Source organism: Vombatus ursinus, unplaced genomic scaffold (assembly GCF_900497805.2).
Source record: "Vombatus ursinus unplaced genomic scaffold, bare-nosed wombat genome assembly UNPS02014778.1, whole genome shotgun sequence".
Classification (NCBI taxonomy): domain Eukaryota; kingdom Metazoa; phylum Chordata; class Mammalia; order Diprotodontia; family Vombatidae; genus Vombatus; species Vombatus ursinus.
Genome location: NW_020954556.1, coordinates 13050101 through 13071214, shown reverse-complemented (window position 1 = coordinate 13071214; position 21114 = coordinate 13050101). Strand labels below are relative to the sequence as shown.

General features: G+C 37.8%; 1 protein-coding gene and 1 non-coding gene across 2 annotated transcripts in view; one reads left to right on the top strand and one right to left on the bottom strand.

The window, feature by feature from the left end:
• UNC5D (unc-5 netrin receptor D) overlaps nucleotides 1-21114 on the top strand; it is a 349386-nt gene that overhangs the window by 86086 nt on the left and 242186 nt on the right. The gene's annotated exons all lie outside the window — the stretch shown is intronic.
• Nucleotides 11641-11745, bottom strand: LOC114045556. Its single transcript, XR_003569387.1, has one exon. It is a non-coding gene; the product is annotated as a U6 spliceosomal RNA (small nuclear RNA).

Below are 21114 nucleotides of genomic sequence, written 5' to 3'. Positions count from 1 at the left end.
ACACACACACACACACACACACACACACACACACACACACACACACAACCTTTAAGGTAGAGGCTTTTAGCTGGGAGTCTTTGTACTACTTTTCTTCATAATACTATTATATTTAATTTTATGCATTTACAAAAATATATTCTGAGGTGTCCATCAGCTTCAGCAGACTGCCAATAAGGTCTGTGCCACAAAAAAGGTAAAGAGCCTCTGTTTTAAGGTCTAGATCAAATTCCTCCTATTGCATGAAGTTGTCCAGGCAGCTCAAATTATGAATGATATCTTCTTCCATAGGCCTTCCAAAGCACTTCTTTTGAATACCTTTAGGTTCTTTCCATGCTCCATTTAGTATTATAGCTATTTGTGTATGTGTCATATCTCCTGTACTCCCCCACCCCACTACTGAAGATAAGATCCTGGAGGGCAAAGACAAGATTCATAAGAATCTCTGTTGTTTTTTTTTCCTTGTCTAGTATAATTCTTTGCACATAAAAGATGCAAATAAATGTTTGTCAATTTGAATTTTTTTCAGAGTTTAGATTAAGGAAAGCTCCATTCCTTCTGGAAACTTTGTATATGGAAAAAAGGATTTGACTTGTTTAGCTTGATCTCAGAAGACAGAATGAAGGGCAGGGGGGCAGAAGTTATAAAGAGGCCAAATAAGACTTGACAGTAGAAAATTGTTCCTAAAAAAGAGGAGCTTTCCAAAAGTGGAATGAACCACCTGCTTCCAGGGCCAGTGGGTTCACCCTTATTGGAGGTTTGCAAGTATAAGCTAAAGTGCTTGTTGCCTGTGTGGTAGAGAAGATTCTTTTTCAGGTCTTGGTTGTCCCAGATGACCCCAGAGGTTCCCTTGCCCTCCAAAATTCTGTGATTATGTAGTTGTGAGTAATCAGAGGAGGTTTTATGGAGGAGATAAACCCTAGATTGAGCCCTGATAGGGAAATGTGAATTGGGAAAGAAGTGGGGAATAGGGCATTCCACATAAAGGGAACATTAGCAAAATTAGGAGAACACAGGTGAGTTCTGGGCACTATGAAGGGATGACTCTGGTAGAGTAATATGTAGAGGTCATCCTAAATGAAGAGTTCTTAACCTTTTTTGTGTGTTTCATGAACCCCTTTGACAATCTAATGAAGTCTAAGTACCCCTTCTCAAAGTAGTGTTTTTAAATACATAATAAAATACATAGACTTACACAGGAAAGTAATTACATTAAGATACAGATATCGAATTAAAAAAAATCATGGACCTCCTGAAATCTATCAGTGGATCCCCCAAAAGAGAACTCTAGGATTAGAAAAGCTTTTCTAGGTACTCTGCTAGCTAGCATTGGGTTAGCATGAGTGTAGCAAGGTCCACTAGAATTCAACTACATGTGACAATACTTAAGGTTTTTAAGTTGAAAGAACTCACACTTATCAGTTGCCCAACTTCTGCTACAGGGAGATCCTAGGAAAGAGAAGAGGTCTTGCAACTGACTGCTGAGGAAGCAACTGTTGCTAACTACATAACCTAGATGCATCACGATTAAATCCCCTTGATGTTTCCTGAATCTCAAACCTCATTCTGCTCCCAACAGTAAGACTCCACCAAGTAAATATGTAGAAAAGGATAAACATGTCCACAGAAACAGGGACATACAGGGACACCCAGACCCTACAACCATTGTGTTCTGCTGCCCCCTCTCTTCCTATTTCAATATTATAAAACTCTATACAAATAATATCATTGGGACCAATTTTAAACACTAGCAGTAGAAGTCCTTTTTCTTTCTGGTTTCTTTTTTTCTTTAGCTCCTCCAGGCAGTCCCTATAAAGATAAGGTGTCATGATTAAGGCTGTGGCTAAAACTAGTTTAGAACAAATGGGGCTTTGCCTCTAGGCCATTGGTATCCAAGGAGGCATACTTCCTCCTTTTAGTTACTATTCTCCCTAAGCTTCTGTTCAGTAATCCAATAGCTTCCACTGCCATGTGCTGGAGGGATGCTATTTCCTAGGGTCCTGTTAACATCTTTCTTATATAACTGCACTGTGGAATGTCATTCCATACCACCATTGTAGTCCCACACCCACCTTTCTGCTCAACTGTTTTTGCCCCCAAGTGAAAAAAAATTTCTAATTACAATTGTGATTGGAGTTCCTGCCTTCCAACCCCTACAGCTCATCTGCTCTGGCTGGCTTCCTTACTGTTCTTACAACCATGCTACCACACATACTTTCTTTTCCCTATGTGGTTTCCAGGGATCAGGTATATGGATATTGCAGTAGGGATGTATTTAGTTTGCTTAGTGCCTTTGGTTACAATACAAAGATAATGAGGCCAAGGTTTCTGGATTTCATCTTGCCCTTGTCACCTCTTAGCTTCTCATAGAGAAAACAAACAAAACAAACAACCCCATTGCACAGCTATAGATAATAAACCAACTTGTGACAACTCTCAAAAATGTCTACCATTAGGAGGTTCACATGAACTCATTCTAACCATTAGAAAAATAGGAAAGACACTCACAGTATATCATGCTCTGTACATTTGGGGGGAGAGTGCAAGGGAAGAGGAGGCAACAATAAGGAATTACATTTTTTAATATTTCCACATATTTTTCATGCCAGATAATTCCACTCTCTGTGGAATAATGCATCTCCACTACTTCTAGTGGAAAGCAACCCAAAGAGGAGCAATTACGCAACATTCCCTGGGTTTCACATGGCCTAGTCCTTATCCTCTTATGACCTTATCTTAATGAAGGAATGGGACTCGACCAGATGATCTTGAAGTGCCTTGGAATTTTTAGATCAGTGACTATGCATGTTCATGCTTGTGCATTTTCTTGGTTTCTTCTGAGTGCCTGACCCATGCTCGTTGGAACAAGGCTGAATGGGAGTTTCTGTCACCTCTGCATCGCCTCTACCTACTTTCAGCAGCTTGGTTGGGATTGTTACCCAGAACCTAACATTTAGGATGGGGTGCAGGAGGGGAATGTCATTGTATTTGAGTCAGTGCAGATTCATTCTTCCCAGAGAAAGGCTCTTGTCTCTGCATTTTAGGGATGGAGCAAATGTGGGGACTGTGCTTTCTCAGTGACAAACTCATTTACTTTCAAAGCAGAACAATGAAGAATGTGACCGACTTGATTTTGTCATTGGACGCTCTCTGTACCAGCCAGGGTGGTATATGCAGGATCAATATGACTAATGGACACTGGCTCCTGGTGATAGAGTCAGTAAACAGGATAAATTATCACATCCCTTCTGTTTCATTGATGATAATTTCTTCTTACTGTCTGATCCATGGTAGCCAAGATGTTGTTCTCAGTAGCAGCTGTCAAACCAATCTCTAGCCACCAGATAGGAAACACTTGGTCAATACATCCAGAGTGTCAAATTTTGAGTTATCTTTGAGTCATTTTGTTCTCCCATATTGTTTTCATTGGCTGAGTAAAATCTCTGTTATTTTGGGCATGGAGATAGAAAATTTACTATGAACAATCCATGTGTTTTAAAATTTGATTTTATTATGTTTTTGTAATGATTCTGTGATGTCCCTCATGTCCATTTTTTTATCCAAATGATTCTTTGCACTACCCTCCCATTCTCTTGCACCTGCCTGAATGCCTTGTCATATTTCTCCAGTTACTTATCCCAGTTAAAATTAATTCACTCATGAATTAATTCAAAAAACATTTAATGTCTCCTAGATTATATAGCAGCTCATTTGCCTGGAATTCAAGTCCCTCTATCCCCCCTCATTCCCAATCTTATATTATTGAGCTCCACACACAATATATTACAGCTAAACTTAATAACTCTCTTCCCTTCTTTGCTTTCCCTTCTGTGTATTTTTTATTTATACTGTGTAATATATCTGGAATGTCCTTGATTGCTGTTTTCACTTGTGGAATTATACCCATCCTTTTCATTCTAACTTAAATACTATTTCATTCATGAAGACTTTCTGATTGTGCCACTTTTCTCATTGGACCTTACGTGGTTCTTTATTTTGTACTTTTTGGATCCACTTATCATGTAATATTGTATAAGGTAATACAAAGAATGTGCATACCAAACTCACAGGAGCACTGACTTTACACTAGTACTTAGAGAGAATGACAGAGTAGTTACTTGCAGGTATTATATTGGGGTAGTTCCCAGATGGTAGGGTAAGCTTAGAACTACAAGCTTCAGCAACTGCATAGGTTCTAAATCCTGAATATATTTCTATTATTTCTATCCATGTACAGATGGGATCTATATTTTTTTCACTTTTAGGTTATTCCTGGGCTCTTATCTACTCTATGATATGATTATTCCTACTAACAATTCATAATTTATCAAATATATCTAACCTCCAGTTCCCACAGATCCTAATCTCTTTCCTAATTCCATATGATCAAAAAGAATTACTCACTAACATACTATGGTTTTTATAATGAATTAAATCAAAAGTAAAAGGTACAGAGTCAAAAGCGTTAATGCTTGAGTAAGCTATAGTCATTGTTAGGGATCTGAACTATTCTAGGTGTGGGGAACCTGTGGCCTTGAGGTCACATATGGCCTTCTAGGTGCTCGGGCATGGCCTTTTGACTGAGTCCACATTTTACAGAACAAATCCTTTTATTAAGGGGATTTGTTCTGTGAAGTTTGGATTCAGTCAGTGGGCCACACCTGAGGACCTAGAGGGCCACATGTGGTCTTGAGGCTGCAGGTTCCCCACCCCAGTATTAAACTTAAAATCTTCTTTTCTTTCTCTTTGGCTCTTACATTCAGCACTGCAGTTAAAGAACTCCAAAGACTTACACAGTTACAGAATTTGAGGGAAGAAGTTGTTGCCTCACACATAACCCACTTGCCCTCTTTCTATATAGCTAGTAATAAGGATCCACTCCAAACCTCTAGTGATATCATTTGTAGCCTGACCCTTATTTTAAGGAAACCTTTGTGCTGATGCTTGGTCATTAGTGGTTCTGAAACCATGTGCCATTTCTACATCTTCTCAGGGTCTGCTCCTTTATCCCCTCCCAAGAGGGACATTCTGATTTAACACAGTGCCAAGTGTTGATTTTGACTTCTCATTTGCCTCTAGAGTCTTTGATATCTCCCTATTGTGGCCAAGCAGGCAGAGGGTAGGTCCCCGGTAAAACTGAAAGAGCAATCACACACTGAAAAAAGACTACAGTTTCAGATCTCTGGATTATGTGACTTCTGGCACCTCTGGGATCTTTTTATAAAACAAGGAGATACCGCATGACCTTAGACAACTCTGTTTATTTTAGTCCACTGAGGCTACTCAGTCCCATACAGCCCATTTCTTTGGCATTTTACGGAGGTAGTTCATGGGAAGCATTATCTTTTGCATAGCAGGAGACTGTCAGAACAGGTGTTAACAGCAGTCATTTCTATTTGCTTTATCTCTCTACTAGAATACAAGGAACATGAGGGTAAAGAATGTATCTCATCTAAACTAACTTGATAACTCTATCAGTACCTGGGACAATGCTTTACACATAATGGGGAATTTGATAAATATGTGTTGAATGAATTAATAAATGAGCAGATTGTCTGAAGTGTGAGGAGTAGAGGGGAAAAGGTATGTCTCCTGTCCTCAGGAAGCTTCACAATCCAATACTATTGTTGGTTTTCCTTCACTTCTGAAGAGGACCTATGACATCATGGTGAAGGGATGGGGGGAGAGAAGGATGCTTGACTCTTTTGTGATGCTAGATTTAAGTGAGGCAGAGTTGCACAAAATCATCAGCCTCACACTCTCTTCCAGAGTCATCAAAAGTCAAGACTACTGCCTACAGTCCAGAATGCAGGGGATGCAGTGGGTGACTTTGGCATCTTTGATGTCTGATCAAGCTGTAAGCGCTCCACAGAGCCTGATTCTGCCATCTTCATGGCTGTTGGAATAAATTGTCTTCACATTCTTGAGGTACCCATCCCCCTAAGTAAATGATGGGTTTGAGGCCTGTCAGTTACCCTCAACCTTGTTTTCAGACTGTCTGCCAAGATGGTTTATGGAGGTGTGGCTGCCGATCATGTTATAGCTTCTTGGAGCCATAGGTGAGACTGGAATGACTGGTTGGACACCAAAGATGGATGAACATCTCTAAAAAGGGCTAAGCAAGCCCTCATACCAGAGGGGCTAGACCTCTCTTAATACCCCACACACCCTAATACAATCCCATAGAAGATCTTATGGATGTATAGAAGGCTGATCTCAATTCCTGTTTGTCACAGGATTGGCTGTAGATAGCTAACTGCATACTTGAAAAAATGAAAAAAACTTCACACAGCAGAAATTTCTAGCAATAAAAATCACCTTTAATTGATCCCATTTTCATGCTTTTTTTCTTGTTTTCTATACTGAAAGTAATAGGCAAAGAAACATTTGAGAGACTGTTTGTACACATGATCCCAGGGCATTGGTGGTTTCCAAACTCCTGGAGATTCCTTTCTAGGACACATTTCATCTGTAGGCTTACAGATATATATAGCCAAGGGCTATATACCCTTTTTCATCTTTGGATCTCCACCAGTGGAGAACAGGGCCTATCCATAGTGGGCTCTTAATAAATATTTGCTGAATTCAGTTGAATATTTTATTAGAACCTTTCCAATTTTTGAGCTTGCTGATTATTACTTATCACCTTAAAAGTATTGTAATTTAGTGCTTACTTCAAAAAAAACCTTTCTCTCTCTCTCTCTCTCTCTCTGACTCTCTCTCTTTCCTTCTCTTCTTCCTTCCCTCCACACCACCCTCTCTCCCTCACAGTCTATGAACTTCAGCAGTCACTAGTCACCATGTATTCAGGCATCCAATGTCACAGTTTTAGCTTTGACTGTGAAAGGGCATCTGGCAGTGATGAGCTCTATAGCTACATTACAGGCAAACATAAACTTGTGTTGATTTTTGAGTGTTCTGCAGTGGCTAAAGCAGTATTATAAAATATCTTTAAAACTCTATCACTTGGAAAAAATATTTGAAATGTGCCTTATAGGTCCTCTTTTATCAAATGTTTAACACTGGGTTTGGCACTTTAATAGGCCGCCCTAGATGTTTGAGTGGGTATCTACATAAACTCTGATGGTTTATTTACAACTGTAGCTTTTAATGGAAATGTAAAATAATTTCTCTTCTGGGCAGTCCACATTTCATTGCAAGCACATCAACAAAATGTGAAATTCACATAAAACGCCAAGTCGCAAGTATCATGAAAGCTGGGAGAGGCATTGCTGCATATTTTAGATGGCCCATGTATTTATGGTGTGGGTAGGCATACTGTAAAGCCTAATATGGTGGTGTTGCTCTATTGTAATAAAACAATGTGGTGTTTGAGTGGAGGGGGAAAAAAGGTTGGTGAATTATAGCAGTCATTGTACCTTGTTTCCTGTTATTGAAAATGGAATATGATTATCAAATGTGAGCAGTGTGCATTTTACATGCTTAGTTATAGATCTCACTTTTTATGTGTGCCTGGAATATCAATATTTGTTTTACTTTTAAGGAACATTAGTTACAAATACAATAAGTGTGTTTCATTTTTCATCTAGGACATACTGTCTTCAGTTCTCGAGTCAGGGCAGGCAATATATGTCTCAATGATTATTGATCTAAAAGCCAGTTGATAGTAAGCAAGACTGGTTTGTAATGAGCCAGTACATGAGCTGCTTCTGCTCTCTGAAACCCATGGAACTGGAGTGAGTAGCAATAAATAAGAGCTTAATTAAATTGCTCCTTGGCAGATTGCTGGACTGTCTTTCAGATTGGACTTGGAACCCGTGGGGTCTCCTTTTCCCCTTGATGTATGCGTAGAGTTCTCATTAATGCTAATGGGAGTTATGTGCAGTAAGGGAAGGCTGACCCCACATTCTACTGTGTCAATGAAATACCGAAAAAGTATTTTTGTTTCTCCCTTGGGCTATTCGGCGATGGATTAAAAAAAAAATCCAGACTGAGGCACGAGAATATGAGGCATATGGTACCTAGCCTCTCAGTGCTCTCAACACATGTTTAATAGGAACAATAATGGTAATAATAATAACAATATTCCTAAAAATATATAAAAGTGCTGTGCTGTATTTTCTGTGCTAGTTAGTTATAGATTGTAATTGTAGACCAAGAGATAAGACTGTTAGCTCCCTTTGGAAATATCCTCACTCTCTGTTTAGTTCCATGTACACTTGATTATGGTGCTTAGTAAACCATAGAAACTGTGCTCCTAGGCTAGAAATGAATGAAAATGATTAATTGGATCTTTTAAGGTATTGCATTTATAGGAGGGCACATGTAGCCTTCAGCTCATTTGGGTTCAAAGCCACCTAAAAGATATGAATGCTTGAAAATGAGGATAGACAGGACTACTAGGCATGATTTCAACTTGTATGCTGCTGTTGCTCGTTCAATGCAATTCAATACAAAAACATTTATGTGGTATTTATTAGGTACTAGGAAGTGTGTGAGGCACAGGAAATAAAAAGACAAAGTCAAACAGTCTTGTCCTTAAGGAGCTTCGTATGTGTTGGGGGAAGGGGAGTGAGGAGGATATAACATGCACATAGATAAGTAAATTCAGGGTAAAACTAGTAAGGAGAGAACACTAACAATGAGGAGAGAGCAAGGAAAGCTTCACCAAAGATGTAATACCTATCCTGAACCTTGAAAGAACATGGACTTTCCAAGAGGCAGAGGGGAAGAGGGAGTGCAAGAGCATGGAGAGAAGAGATGTAACAGAGTTATGAGACAGTTTGTAAGTAATGTAAAGTGTGTCAGAGAGTATAATATGAAATAGCACTGAGATGATGGATCAAGGCAGATTGAGGAAAGTTTTAAATGCCAGACTGATAAGTGTGTATTTTATCCAAGGTAATAGGGAATCACTTAAGGCTTTTGAGTGAGGGTGTGACACAGTCAGACTTGTGTTTTACAAATATTAATTTGGAAGCTGTGTTGAAAAGTTTTTGCAAAGGAGTGGTTTTCTTATCTTTTTGAGTGTATATGCACATTTTCTGGAAGCATATGATGTAATGATATGACAAAAACAGGTATATATTCCTACATCTGTTCGTTCAGTTGTTTACAGTTGTGCCTGACTCTTCGTGACCCCGTTTGGGGTTTTCTTGGCAAAGATACTGTCCTGGTTTGCCATTTTCTTCTCTAGCTCATTTGACAGATGGGAAAGCTGAGGCAAACAGGGCTAAATGACTTGCTCAGGAACATATAGCTAGTAAGGGTCTGAGGCCAGATTTGAACTCAGGAAAATAGGTCTTCCTGATTCCAGGCACTGTACCACCTAGCTGCCGTGTATTCATAAACATGTATATAAAAAGTAGTAGGAATGGTAACTGTGTTAGTAGTAATAGTAGTAGTGGGGGCCATCTCTAGTCATCCTGATCTATAGCTTGCCACTGGACCCAGATGGCTCTGGAGGAGGAGAGAGTGAGGCTGGTGACTTTGCACAGCCCTGCCTTACTTGAATCCAATTTACTTGCAAATCATGACACTGCCTTCCCAATGTCATGGTCCTCTTCAAGAATGAAGGACAAACAACAATCAACAATCTGTGAGTAGCTGCCCCAATGTGAACCCAACTGGCCAGTTCCAGTTGGGCAACACAGCTCCTTCCTTCTATCCTTCCTCCCTTCCTTCTTTCCTCCCTTCCTTCCTTCCTTCCTTCCTTCCTTCCTTCCTTCCTTCCTTTCTTTCTTTTTTACCTCTTTCCCTCTTTACCTCCTTTTCTTCTTCCCTCCATCTCTCTCTACTTCCTTTTCTCCCTCCCTTTTCTCCCTCTGTCTACATATGGAAAAATACCTTTACCTGTGGGTACTCTGCCCCAAGGAATATAAATTTTGATTGCTGAAACCTCACGAGATATCTTGGTGTTTATGGGTTAGATTTTTCTTTTTAAAACCATTCTTTAACACCAAGGCACTCTGGCTTTCATTGATTTGTCAATAGTAGGTCTCAGACCAAGCCTTATTTGAGGATGGTTTAGGCTCTGATGGTTCAAAATGAGTCTAAATTGCAATTGTTTCTGTTTTGGTCAAAAACCCTGAAGTTCTTCCCTTCCCAGGTTGTTGTTTTTGTTTGTTTGTTTGTTTTGGTTTTGGTTTTGGTTTTTTTTTTGACTAGGCAATTGAGGGCATTATTTGCTTCATGTCTTACCTAGCCTTAATCATTGAATGGGCATTGCCTCAGTTAGACTGAAACCTGGGGAAGACTTTACCTTAAAAAGGCCAAGGTCTTTCACTTCATCCAGAGCCATCTCCAGTCATCCTGATCTATATCTTGCCACTGGACCCAGAAAGCCTCAGAAAAGAGAGAGAGGCTGGTGACTTTGTACAGCCTTGCCTCACTTAAATCCTATTCACTTGCAAGTCATGATATCACCTTCCTGATGTCATGGTTCTCTTCTAGAACAAAGGACAAACAACAATAGTAGTAGTAGTGGTGGTGGTGGTGGTGGTAACAAAGGCAGATGTAGTGGTAGTAATATATATTTATACAATACTTTAAGGTTTACAAAACGCCATGCTCACAATATTTCTGGGAAGTAAGTATCATAAATATTATAATCGTCCTTTGGTAGATGAAAGTAAAACCTGGATAGGTTAAATGACTTGTCTAGAATTTCTAGGACCACATAAACTGAGTGGCAGAACTGGGATTTGAAACAAGTTTATATTAAAATCCATGTTCAAGCAGAACTACAATTCCCTAATTCTAGAAGGACTACCCTTGAGTACATCTTTTGTTGTTTTTATGTTTGTTTGTATTTTTCTTTCGTTTTTTATTCATTAGCTTTCTACACACACACACACACACTTAGTAGTATTTTTCCCAATCCCATGTAAAGATAGTTTTCAGCATTCACTTTTAAAAGATTTTGAGTTCCAAATTTTTCCCCTCCTTCTTTTTCTCCCCTTCCCAAGACAGCATGCAATCTGATATAGGTTATACATGTACAATATATTAAACATATTTCCACATTAGACATTGTGAAAGAAGAATCAGAACAAAAGGGAAAAACTGCAAGAAAGAAAAAACAAAACACAAAAAAGTGAAAATGGCATTCTTCAATCTGCTTTCAGACTCCATCGCTCTTACTCTGGATGTGGGGAGTATTTTCCATCATTAGTCTTTTGAAAGTTTCTGAGATCATTGTATTACTGAGACGAGCTAAGTCTATCAAAGTTGATCATCTCATGATGTTGCTGTTACTGTATACAATGTTCTCCTGGTTCTGCTCACTTCACTCAGCATCAGTTCATATAAGTTTTTCCAGGTTTTTCTGAAATCTGCTTGCTCATCATTTCTTATAGCACAATAATATTCCATTACATTCATACACCACAACTTGTTTAGGCATTCCCAGTTGATGGGCATCCTCTCAATTTTCAATTCTTTGCCACCACAGAAAAGAGCTGCTATAAATATTTTTGTGCATATGTGTCCTTTTCCCTTTTTTGTGATTGCTTTGGGATACAGACCTAGTAGTGTTATTACTGGATCAAAGGAAATGCATAATTTTATAGCCCTTCAGGCATAGTTCCAAATTGCACTCCAGAATGGTTGGATCAGTTCACAACTCCACCAACAATGTATTAGTGTCCCAATTTTCCCACATCTTCTCCTACATTCATCAAAAATATGAAATACTTCACAAATTTTTTATGTCATCCTTGTGGAGGGTCCATGCTAATCTCTGTATCATTCCAATTTTAGTATATGTGCTGCTGAAGCAAGCACCATATTTTTTAACAAATCATATACTTTAGAGCTGGAAAGGATCCAGGAGATCAGCCAATCAGTTTTCTCATTTTGCAGATGGGGAAACTGAGACAGAGAGAGGTGATATATCTATATTTACCAAGGTCAGGACAATACATATATGTATAACTAGTCTTATTCCCCACCCATATATCTGATTTATCAGAGCCAATAAAGTCACCAACTTAAGTTAAAATTAAATAAATTTCTTTGTCACAGTGGAAGTGAGCAGCAGATAGTGATTTTAAAGAAAAGTCTCTCTAAAGTAAGAATGCCCAGAGAAATAACTTGAAATTTTAGTACCCAGAGCATAGCTTACAAAACAACCCAGGGCTAGCTAATAGCAGGAAAATAAACCTTAAGCCAATTTTTTTTCAGACAAATTTAATTTGTGGGAGGTGACACCTCATACTATAGGTCTCAAGATTTAAGAGATCAGACATCATGGAGTCCCAAGGAATCACTGATGGTGAAGCACCTGACTGCCAAGGGAGGGAGTAAGGCAGGGTGCAGCCAGGAAGGATGACGGTTTACTACAGAGAGGTGAAAGGTATACAGTGTTACAGCTTCCTATTTGAAATAATTGTTCTCACTAACTAGTTGACAAACTTAGTTGTTAACTACTGAGGAAATAAAGTGTTTATAGCACCCTCTAAATTGCAGCATCCAAAGAAAAGTCTCCATTGCCCACCGTGGTTACAGCTATGGGCAAACCATCATTGTTATTAATCATTTACACTATGAACTTACTGTATTTCTGACGTGTGCTAAGAAGTTCATTTTCTTCTCCTTCACCTTCCAAGAGACAGTTTGGAAAACAACAACAACAGTAACAACATAATTCTTTCTAAATTGACCATACATATGTATAAACAAAACCTTTTCCAGATTTCAGACTTAGAGTTCAAACTTAGAGCAGGAACCAGGGAAAAGGTCTTTCAACAGGAACCATCAAATTAGCCATTTCTTCCTTAATTCCTTTTATCAGCTGCGTACACATCCTGCAGAGTAAAATATGATGACCTTTAAGGTACTGGGCAAGCTCAGTATAATAATGTCCCAACAGAACTACCTGCTTTAATTATTCTAGTAATTTTGGCTCTAATTTGTTTGATTCTTCATCTTGGCATGACAAAGAAGCAAGACATCCCAGGTCCTGAGCACACGCAAGGCTTTTTTATCTTGTTAATTTGCCTGCATCTCCAGCATGGTATATCTGTACTCTTTTGCCAGAGTGAATTATTTATTGCCCATTGATTTTTGAAGATGTTAGCAATAATAAGTGACATTTATTATTATTATTATTATTAGCTACATTATCTCATTTGAGCCTCACAACAACCCTATGAAGTAGGTAATGCTGAGAATATAATCTCCATTTCAGAGACCAGGAAGCTCAAATTTTAAGAGGTTGAGTTATATGCCAATGGTCATCCATTTAGCAAATGTTAGAAATAGATTTTGAGCCTCCATCTTGCTGATTTCATATAGTTCACTGTATTTTCTATGTAGCTGGGTGGATGGAGCCCTGGATCTGGAACTAAGAAGGCTTGAATTCCAATCCCGCCTTGGACAATTTTTTTTTAGGTTGTGATCCTGGACACAGGGCAGCTAGGTGGCACAGTGCATAAAGCATTTGGCTTGGAATCAGGAAGACTCATCTTCTGAATTCAAATCCAGCCTCAGACATTAACTGTGTGACCCTGGGCTAGTCGCTTAACGTTGTTTGCCTCAGTTTCTTCATCTGTAAAATGAGCTGGAGAAAGAAATGGCCAACCAATGTAGTATCTTTGCCAAGAAAATCCCAAATAGGGTCACAAAGAGTTGGACATAACTGAAAACAAATGAACAATGACAAAACCCTCAACAAATTACTTAATCTCTATCTGCCTTAGTGTCCTCACATGCAAAATGGGGGTGATAGTAATAGCAACTACCTCCCAGGAATGTTGTAAGGATAAAATGAGGTAATATTTGTTAAGTACTTTGTAAACCTTAAAGCACTCTACAAATGTTAGTTGTTGTTATTATCATTATCATTACTATTATTATCATATGATACTTACCTTTCTCTTATCCCCCAAGATAATAGTTAAAAGGTTGAAAAATTCATAGTTTCAAAACATTCCAAAGGTCCTTCTTTCAGTGATGATACTCAAATATTTGAAATAAGGAGTAATGGATTCAAATCTAAGCTCTGACAAATCCTAGCTTTGTGACTGTGAACAAGGGATTTCACTTTTCCGAGCCTCAAACACTTCCATCTCTGCAACTGAGATGATTGTAAAACTCATGCTACCTATATCAAATAGTTGTTGGAATGCAAGTGCATAAAGCCCTAGAGAAATGTAAATGGCATATTTATTTCTTCCCTTCTTTACCTAGAATATCACAACTCTTAACATGATGTCTGTTTTCTTTGGGTTTTTTTTTTTTGCCCTAAAACACTCTGAGTATATTGCTCTCAGCTCAGGGATTAGATATACAACACCTAATATCGTATGAGCCCTGCAGTGATCATTTCTTGATGTTCAAGCAGAAGGTGATTTTAAAAAGAAAATAGCCTGTGGTCATTGACATTTATGGGAGCTGTTTTTAATTCTGTATCACCGTATGACAAAATACCAAGTCTGAGATCTGCAGTGAAGACCAAATTGTTAGAGTTTGACAGATGTCTTGAGTGGTGTTAAGTTTCACATCTCTGGAAGTCTTCAAATAAAGGTTTGATAATCACTGGCCAGTACTATTTGAGAATATTTTAGGTATGCTTTGGGTATGGATTGGACTAGCTACCCTCAGGGGCAGCTAGGTGGGGTAGTGGATAGAGCTGCAGGCCTGGAGTCAGGAAGACTCATCTCCTTGTGTTCAAATCTAGCCTTGGACACTTACTAGCTGTGGGAACCTGGGCAAGTTATTTAATCTGTTTGCCTCAGTTTCATCATCTGTAAAATGAACTGGAGAAGGAAATGGCAAAGCACTCCAGTATCTTTGCCGAGAAAACACCAAATGATGTCACAAAGAGTTGGACACAACTGAAGCAACTGAACAACAAAATACTAGCCTCTAAGACCCCATGAAAGCATTACTCTTGGAGTCAGAAGACACCTGGGTTCAAATACCAGATCTGGAAAATACTAGCTGTGTGACCAAGGACAAGTTATTATTTTTAGATTTAGTTTCCTCATCTATAAAACGGAGTTAATAATATCAAGTAGTACTCACAGGTTCTTAGGAGGACCCAAAGAAATAATATGTGTAAAGTGTGCTGTTCTTTGTAAAGCACTATGTAAATGCTAATGTTTATTATTGATGTGGTTCCTTCCATCTCCAAATTCTATATACAATCAGAATTATAAGACCATAGGGTCAGAGACTAAGATTTGAAAGGGACTTTCATGACAACATGGATGTAGGCAATATTTTACAAGAACAGCAACAACAACAAAACCATTGGCTCTGTAACCAGGCAAACTCCTGGTTTCAAGAAACCTCTGAAACTCTCTGTTTGATTTTGGCCTTGATGACTTCGGAAATTCCTTTCAGTTCTAATAGATGTGGTAGCAGGTCACTATCACTCATTCCTACCAGGTCTAAGGGCAGCTCAGTGGTTCAGTGGATAAAGCTCTGGGCCTGGGTCAGGAAGATCTGAGTTCAAATCTGGCCTCAGACACTTATAGTAGTGTGACCCTGTCAAAGTCACTTATACCTGTTTGCATCAGTTTCCTCACCTGTAAAATGAGCTGAAGAAGGAAATGGAAAACTATTCCAGGATCTTTGCCAAGAAAACCCCAAATCGGGTAATGAAAGAATCAGACATAACTGAAACGACTGAACAACAATAAAAACCAGGTCAGAACAGCTGATTGTTAAAATTTCATCATGAGCATTTACACCTAGAAAAACAGCAAGCATTACAATACAGATTTGATTTATAGTTTTATTGATTGTCTAGACTTTAGAAAGTTATGGAGAAAGTATTAATAATTCAGATCACACTTATTAGTGTTTCAAGTTTACCTTTGTTTTTAGTCATAGAACCAGTAATTAACCATTTCCCAAAATACTCCTTCTACAAGCTTTTGTCCATGTAGTCCAATCATCTCATTTTACAGATGAGCCAATTGAAACCCAAGAGGTTAAGAGAACTGTCCAAGATGAAACATGTAATGAATGACAGAACCAAGATCCAAACACAGCTCTTCTGATTCCAAACTGGGTCCTATGTCCAAAGCACGGTTGTCAAGAACCTTAGAATTCATTTACTACAATACCCTCATTTTACACATGAGGAAATTGAGATCCAGGGAGATCAATTAGCAGAACTAGGAGTCAATCAAAGGCCACACAACTCCAGATCGAAAGCTCTTTTCATGTATGTATGCATGTATGTATACATGTATGTATGTATATTAAGAGCTCATAATCCTAACAGCACCATGAATGGTCTTTCCCTGTACACACATAAACATACAATACATAGATACCAAAACAGCTTTTCTATTCTTTTTCTTCATGGCTCTGCTCAAAAACATTCCCCTGATTCTCTCAACTGATAGTAGAGAGAGAGAGAGAGAGAGAGAGAGAGAGAGAGAGAGAGAGAGAGAATGAATTAACAATTTCTCCATTGCATTACATTTTTGTCCCAAAAAGAACATGGTATTCAGTCTCTTACAACTTCTGGAAAAAAATAGAAGAATCTAGACAATAATTAATTAGTATAACTCCTGGAACCATATATTAGGCTATTATTTCTGGGAACTGTGAATTAAATTTTAAGATTCTGATCTGCCTGCCAACTATAGAGATGACTGTTTTGAGTTATCTCAAGTTGGCAGCATAATTTAGCAAAAGTGTCAAGTATTTGAGTCCATGCTTTGTCATTAATGATGTGATCTTTTAATAGTCTCTAACTTTTCCTGAACTTCAACTTCCTCATCTATATAATGGGGACAATAATGCTTGTATTGCCCACCTCACAGGGTCACTGGAAAGAAAGAATTCTGATAACCACAAATTTTTGTTGTTTTTTTTTAGTTTTTTTTTCAAACTTAAATATCTTGCTTGTGTTTAGATATGGAACACAATTATGTAAAAAATAGATATTCCTTGCAATAAGGAAGGTTTGAAGGCTTTTTGGTTCAATGGAAACTGATGAATATAGTCAAATGTTGCCTCCACTGGAGTGTAAGTGCCTTGAAGTTATGCACATTTTTTGTTCATTTAATTTTGTTTTGTTTTGTTTTGGTTAACATCCCTATAACTTAGCACATAGTAGAAATTTATACCTAGCACGTAGTAGAAATTTAATAAATGCTCGTTGGTTGATTTATTAGAATAGGCCTTGCCAGATGTAAATGACAAATTGTTTCTATGGGCAGAGAGAGATTCTAGACATTGTATCCCCAACTTTGAGGGTTTTTTGTTTTGTTTTGTTTTGTTTTTTGCTTTTGTAGAAAACTCTACTATGACAGATGGAGTCAATAGAGAAAGCTATGTTGAAGTTTCATTGAAGATAAAATCTCATTCACATATACACAGAGAGTACAGTTTTATGAATGCTACAAGATAGTTGCAGGGATGAAACCTGTGCCTGTATTTATGGAAAATATCAGGGATGAAAGGAAGCCTTCCCAGGAAAAGTCCCATTTGACAGGAGTAAACCCAAGCCAGATGTCATTAGGAGATAGAATTTCTTCTTTAGAATACTAAAGTCCAAAGTGTGAGGGCACGTTAGCAATTAAGGACAAATTGAAGAGTCTCCTCCAAGAAAAGCTGCACAGAATCTAGAGTTACAGGTATAAGTGAAATGATTAAGTATCAGATGTATACTTCCAAGATACGGTACTATCCTTTTGTGGTGGCAGGAAGCATTCCTTACACCATTCTGGCTCTAATGTGCTGAAGAACCTATGGGAGTGAGTGCCTTCCCCTTCCTCTGATCCTTACAACTGATTTATATTCTCACTATTTCTCAGAAGGTCAGGCAGTATCTACTGTAACACTAAGAAAGTGCAACTACAGAAATCCAGGCTGTCATTATGAAAAGTTTACAATGACATCAACCTAACACTGAACATAAAAGGACAATACTATAGGAAAGTGATTTTCCCTAGTACCATTTCTATTGGAACTACATTGAACACAAAATGAGAGGAATGAAATGATAATAATGATAATAATAAGAATAACTGACATTTGTATAGTACTTTAATGTTTGGGAAGCACTTTAGATACATTATCTCATTTGGGGAAACCACTCTATAAACAGTAAACACTTTACATCACATATGGGTTAGAATCTAGATTTACAGACTCTGACTGGTTAATGGTATAATTCATGGTCATAGAGCAGAGAGGTTTTTGTTTCTTTGGTTGGCTTTGCCTTTTTTTTCTCCTTATTTTGACTTTGTCTTATTATTTTTTTTTACTCTCCTAAGCTAATTTAGGATTGAATCCATCATCTTGAGATTATCTTTAGTATCCTTCTCTGACAAAATAAATTGAATGTTGAGACTTGGATGATATAATCGACGAGCTAACTGGGTTAGGATGAAAGAGGTTTGGATGTGACAACTGAGGACTTGCTAGGAAAATACATGTTAGAAATAACATTGTATAACAGAAATGTCCAATGTGACCCCATGGTGTATGCTGGACTACTGAACTATTAACTTGATGGTCTTCCCAGTCATGATACTGAGTTTCAGGGAGACAGATTTCAATTCAATACAATGAATTTTCTAGCAATTATCCCTGTTCAAAAATGGAATAAGCTTCATTGGGCAGCACATTGAATATCTTATCATTAGAGATGTTCAAGAGGAAGTTGGATGGTCAAGGAGTCATGGATCTAGAGATAGAAGGTACCTCAGAGGTCATCTTAGTCCAACTCTTTAATTTTTCAGATGAGGGAACTGAGGTCCAGAGAAGTTAGGTGGCTTACTCATCGTCATACTAGTTCACTATTTAGAATATCCTAGAGGTGATACATACATTGGGTTGTGGGGTGGGTTTATGTAGACCAATTGGGCTTTAAGTCAGCTTCAAAATAACACTCTAATATTCCAGTTTTAATGACTTCCTTATTTCTACCTCCCTACCTCTGTTGTGGTCGTTTTATTCACCACCATGACACCATTTGGTGATGTCATTGTGAACTTTTCATAATGACAGCCTATTGCAAAAATATTTGATTTTGGGGGGAGTAATTGAATGAAAGTATTGAGTTATATGCTCATCTTCTATAGACTTACTGAAAGCATCTTTGAAACAATTCCAACAATAGCCAAGACAATGGGGATGATATCTACATCCTCATACTCCTACAAGGCTTTACCTCTTTTGGTATCTCTAGCACTTAGCACAGTGCCTATCGCATTGTAAATACTTAACAAAATTTATTAATTGATTCTTTGGTTATATCTCTATATTTTGAAAGTTTTCTTTTAATTAATTCCAAATGACTTGGAAATTATGAGTACTTGAAATGGTAATGTCTAATAAAATATTGTTCTTGGACTTTCAGAGATTAATGTTATGTCTAGACTATTATTGGCAACAGCTTTGTCAGTAATAATTTTCTGGTTCCAAGACAGTTTATTGTTTGAATTTTCAAAGATAATTTTTGGGTCTATATCTGTAGTTCAACAGTTTCTTCTGTTAATTTATGAAGAAGAAATCTTCCAGTGTATAATTCTAGCTACCATATTATGTCTTTCTATGTTCAATAAGTGCAAAATATTGGCTCCCTGGAATGATATGTTATATAGTTTCTGCTCTTTTATGCATAATTCAGATTGGTTAATAAATTCAAGCTCCTTAGGGATAAACTTTCTGTAATATCTGGTGGCAATGACTTGGTCTTATATCAATGATAAACATTGATCAAATTCACACAACTAAGCCATTTATTTGACTCACGTTCACATTTTGTTGACTGAGTTCATGTGGAGGTCACCTTTTTAGGGCCTCCTGATTCCACTCTTGGATCTTATTTTGTTTTTGTTTTTTTGTTGTTGTTGTTGTTGTTTTTTTCATAGGCTCTGTCCAGAGGTATATTACCTTCAGTTGCATTCAGTAAACCAAGTGGAGCATTCCTAATGTCAGTCTTTATGATTAGTCTTTGAAATGATGTCTATTTATTCCAGACATATTTCTGTAAATTTTTAGCCTATTCATTTTTTTCTCTGATTATGACAAAGAACATCTATCAATCATCTTCTTCCTTTTTGACAAGGAAATATTAATCTTTCCACTGTGCCTTAAAGGGAAGTAGTCCTACATTTGTTGTTGTTATCTCACAAAATTGTGGGGAATAACCCTATTTTAGAGATGAAGAAACTAACATTATTAAGATTATGTAACTTCTCCAGGAATCACATAGCAAGTAGCAGAAATGAGACTCAAATTCCTAATTTCAAAGTCAACATGCTATCAGTTATACTGAACAAGATAAGTGATCATCAATGGCTTAGTGGAAATTCATCAATAGTAATCATTCAGAGCCCAAGGCCATGATGAAGGGTCAGTGCTATCATCTGCTGTCTAGGTAACATAGGATACACCCACTGTCAAGAAAGTGCTGACTTGGTCACATATCTTATAAGGGATTAGAATCAGTCTGTTATTGCAGCTGTGAAAGAACTAGAGCTATGACATGTTGTCCATAAAATGTTATATTCGCCTTGAACAGAATGCAATAAAACTCAGATACACTTAATCTGATTCTGTCCATGCCTGATCATGCATGAACATCATGAATGAAAAATTATGCCTACGTCACTATGAGTTCTGCTTATCTGCTCTCTTCAGTTCAGTATCACTCAACTCCTTGCTGTTCCTCAAACCAGATGCTTCATCTCTTGGTTCTTGGCACGTTCTCTGGCTGTCTCCCATGCCTGGAATGCTCTTCCTTCTTGTCTTTGCCTACTACCTTCCCCAGCTTCCTTTAAATCTCAACTAAAATTTCATCTTCTACAGGAAACCTTTCCCAAATTCTTTCAATTCTAATGCTTTCCCTCTCTTATTTCCTGTTCATTATTCATATAGTTCATTTGCATGTATTTGTTTTCTTATTGTCTTATTGAGCTCCTTAAAGGCAGCAGCTGTCTTTTCTTTCTTTTTGTATTCTGTGTGCTTAGCACAGTGCCTGGCACATGGTAGGCACTTAATAATGTTTATTGACTGGCTGATTAATGTGAATTTTGTCCCTTTGTTTCTTTTTTTCCCCTTCCACAATAGGCTCATAGCCACAGAAATATTGCCCAGGACAATTAAAACCAGGAATTGTTCATTCCCATTTGAATTGTCTTCTGTTTTCTACTTAGCAAAGTGCAGGGACCTACTTCT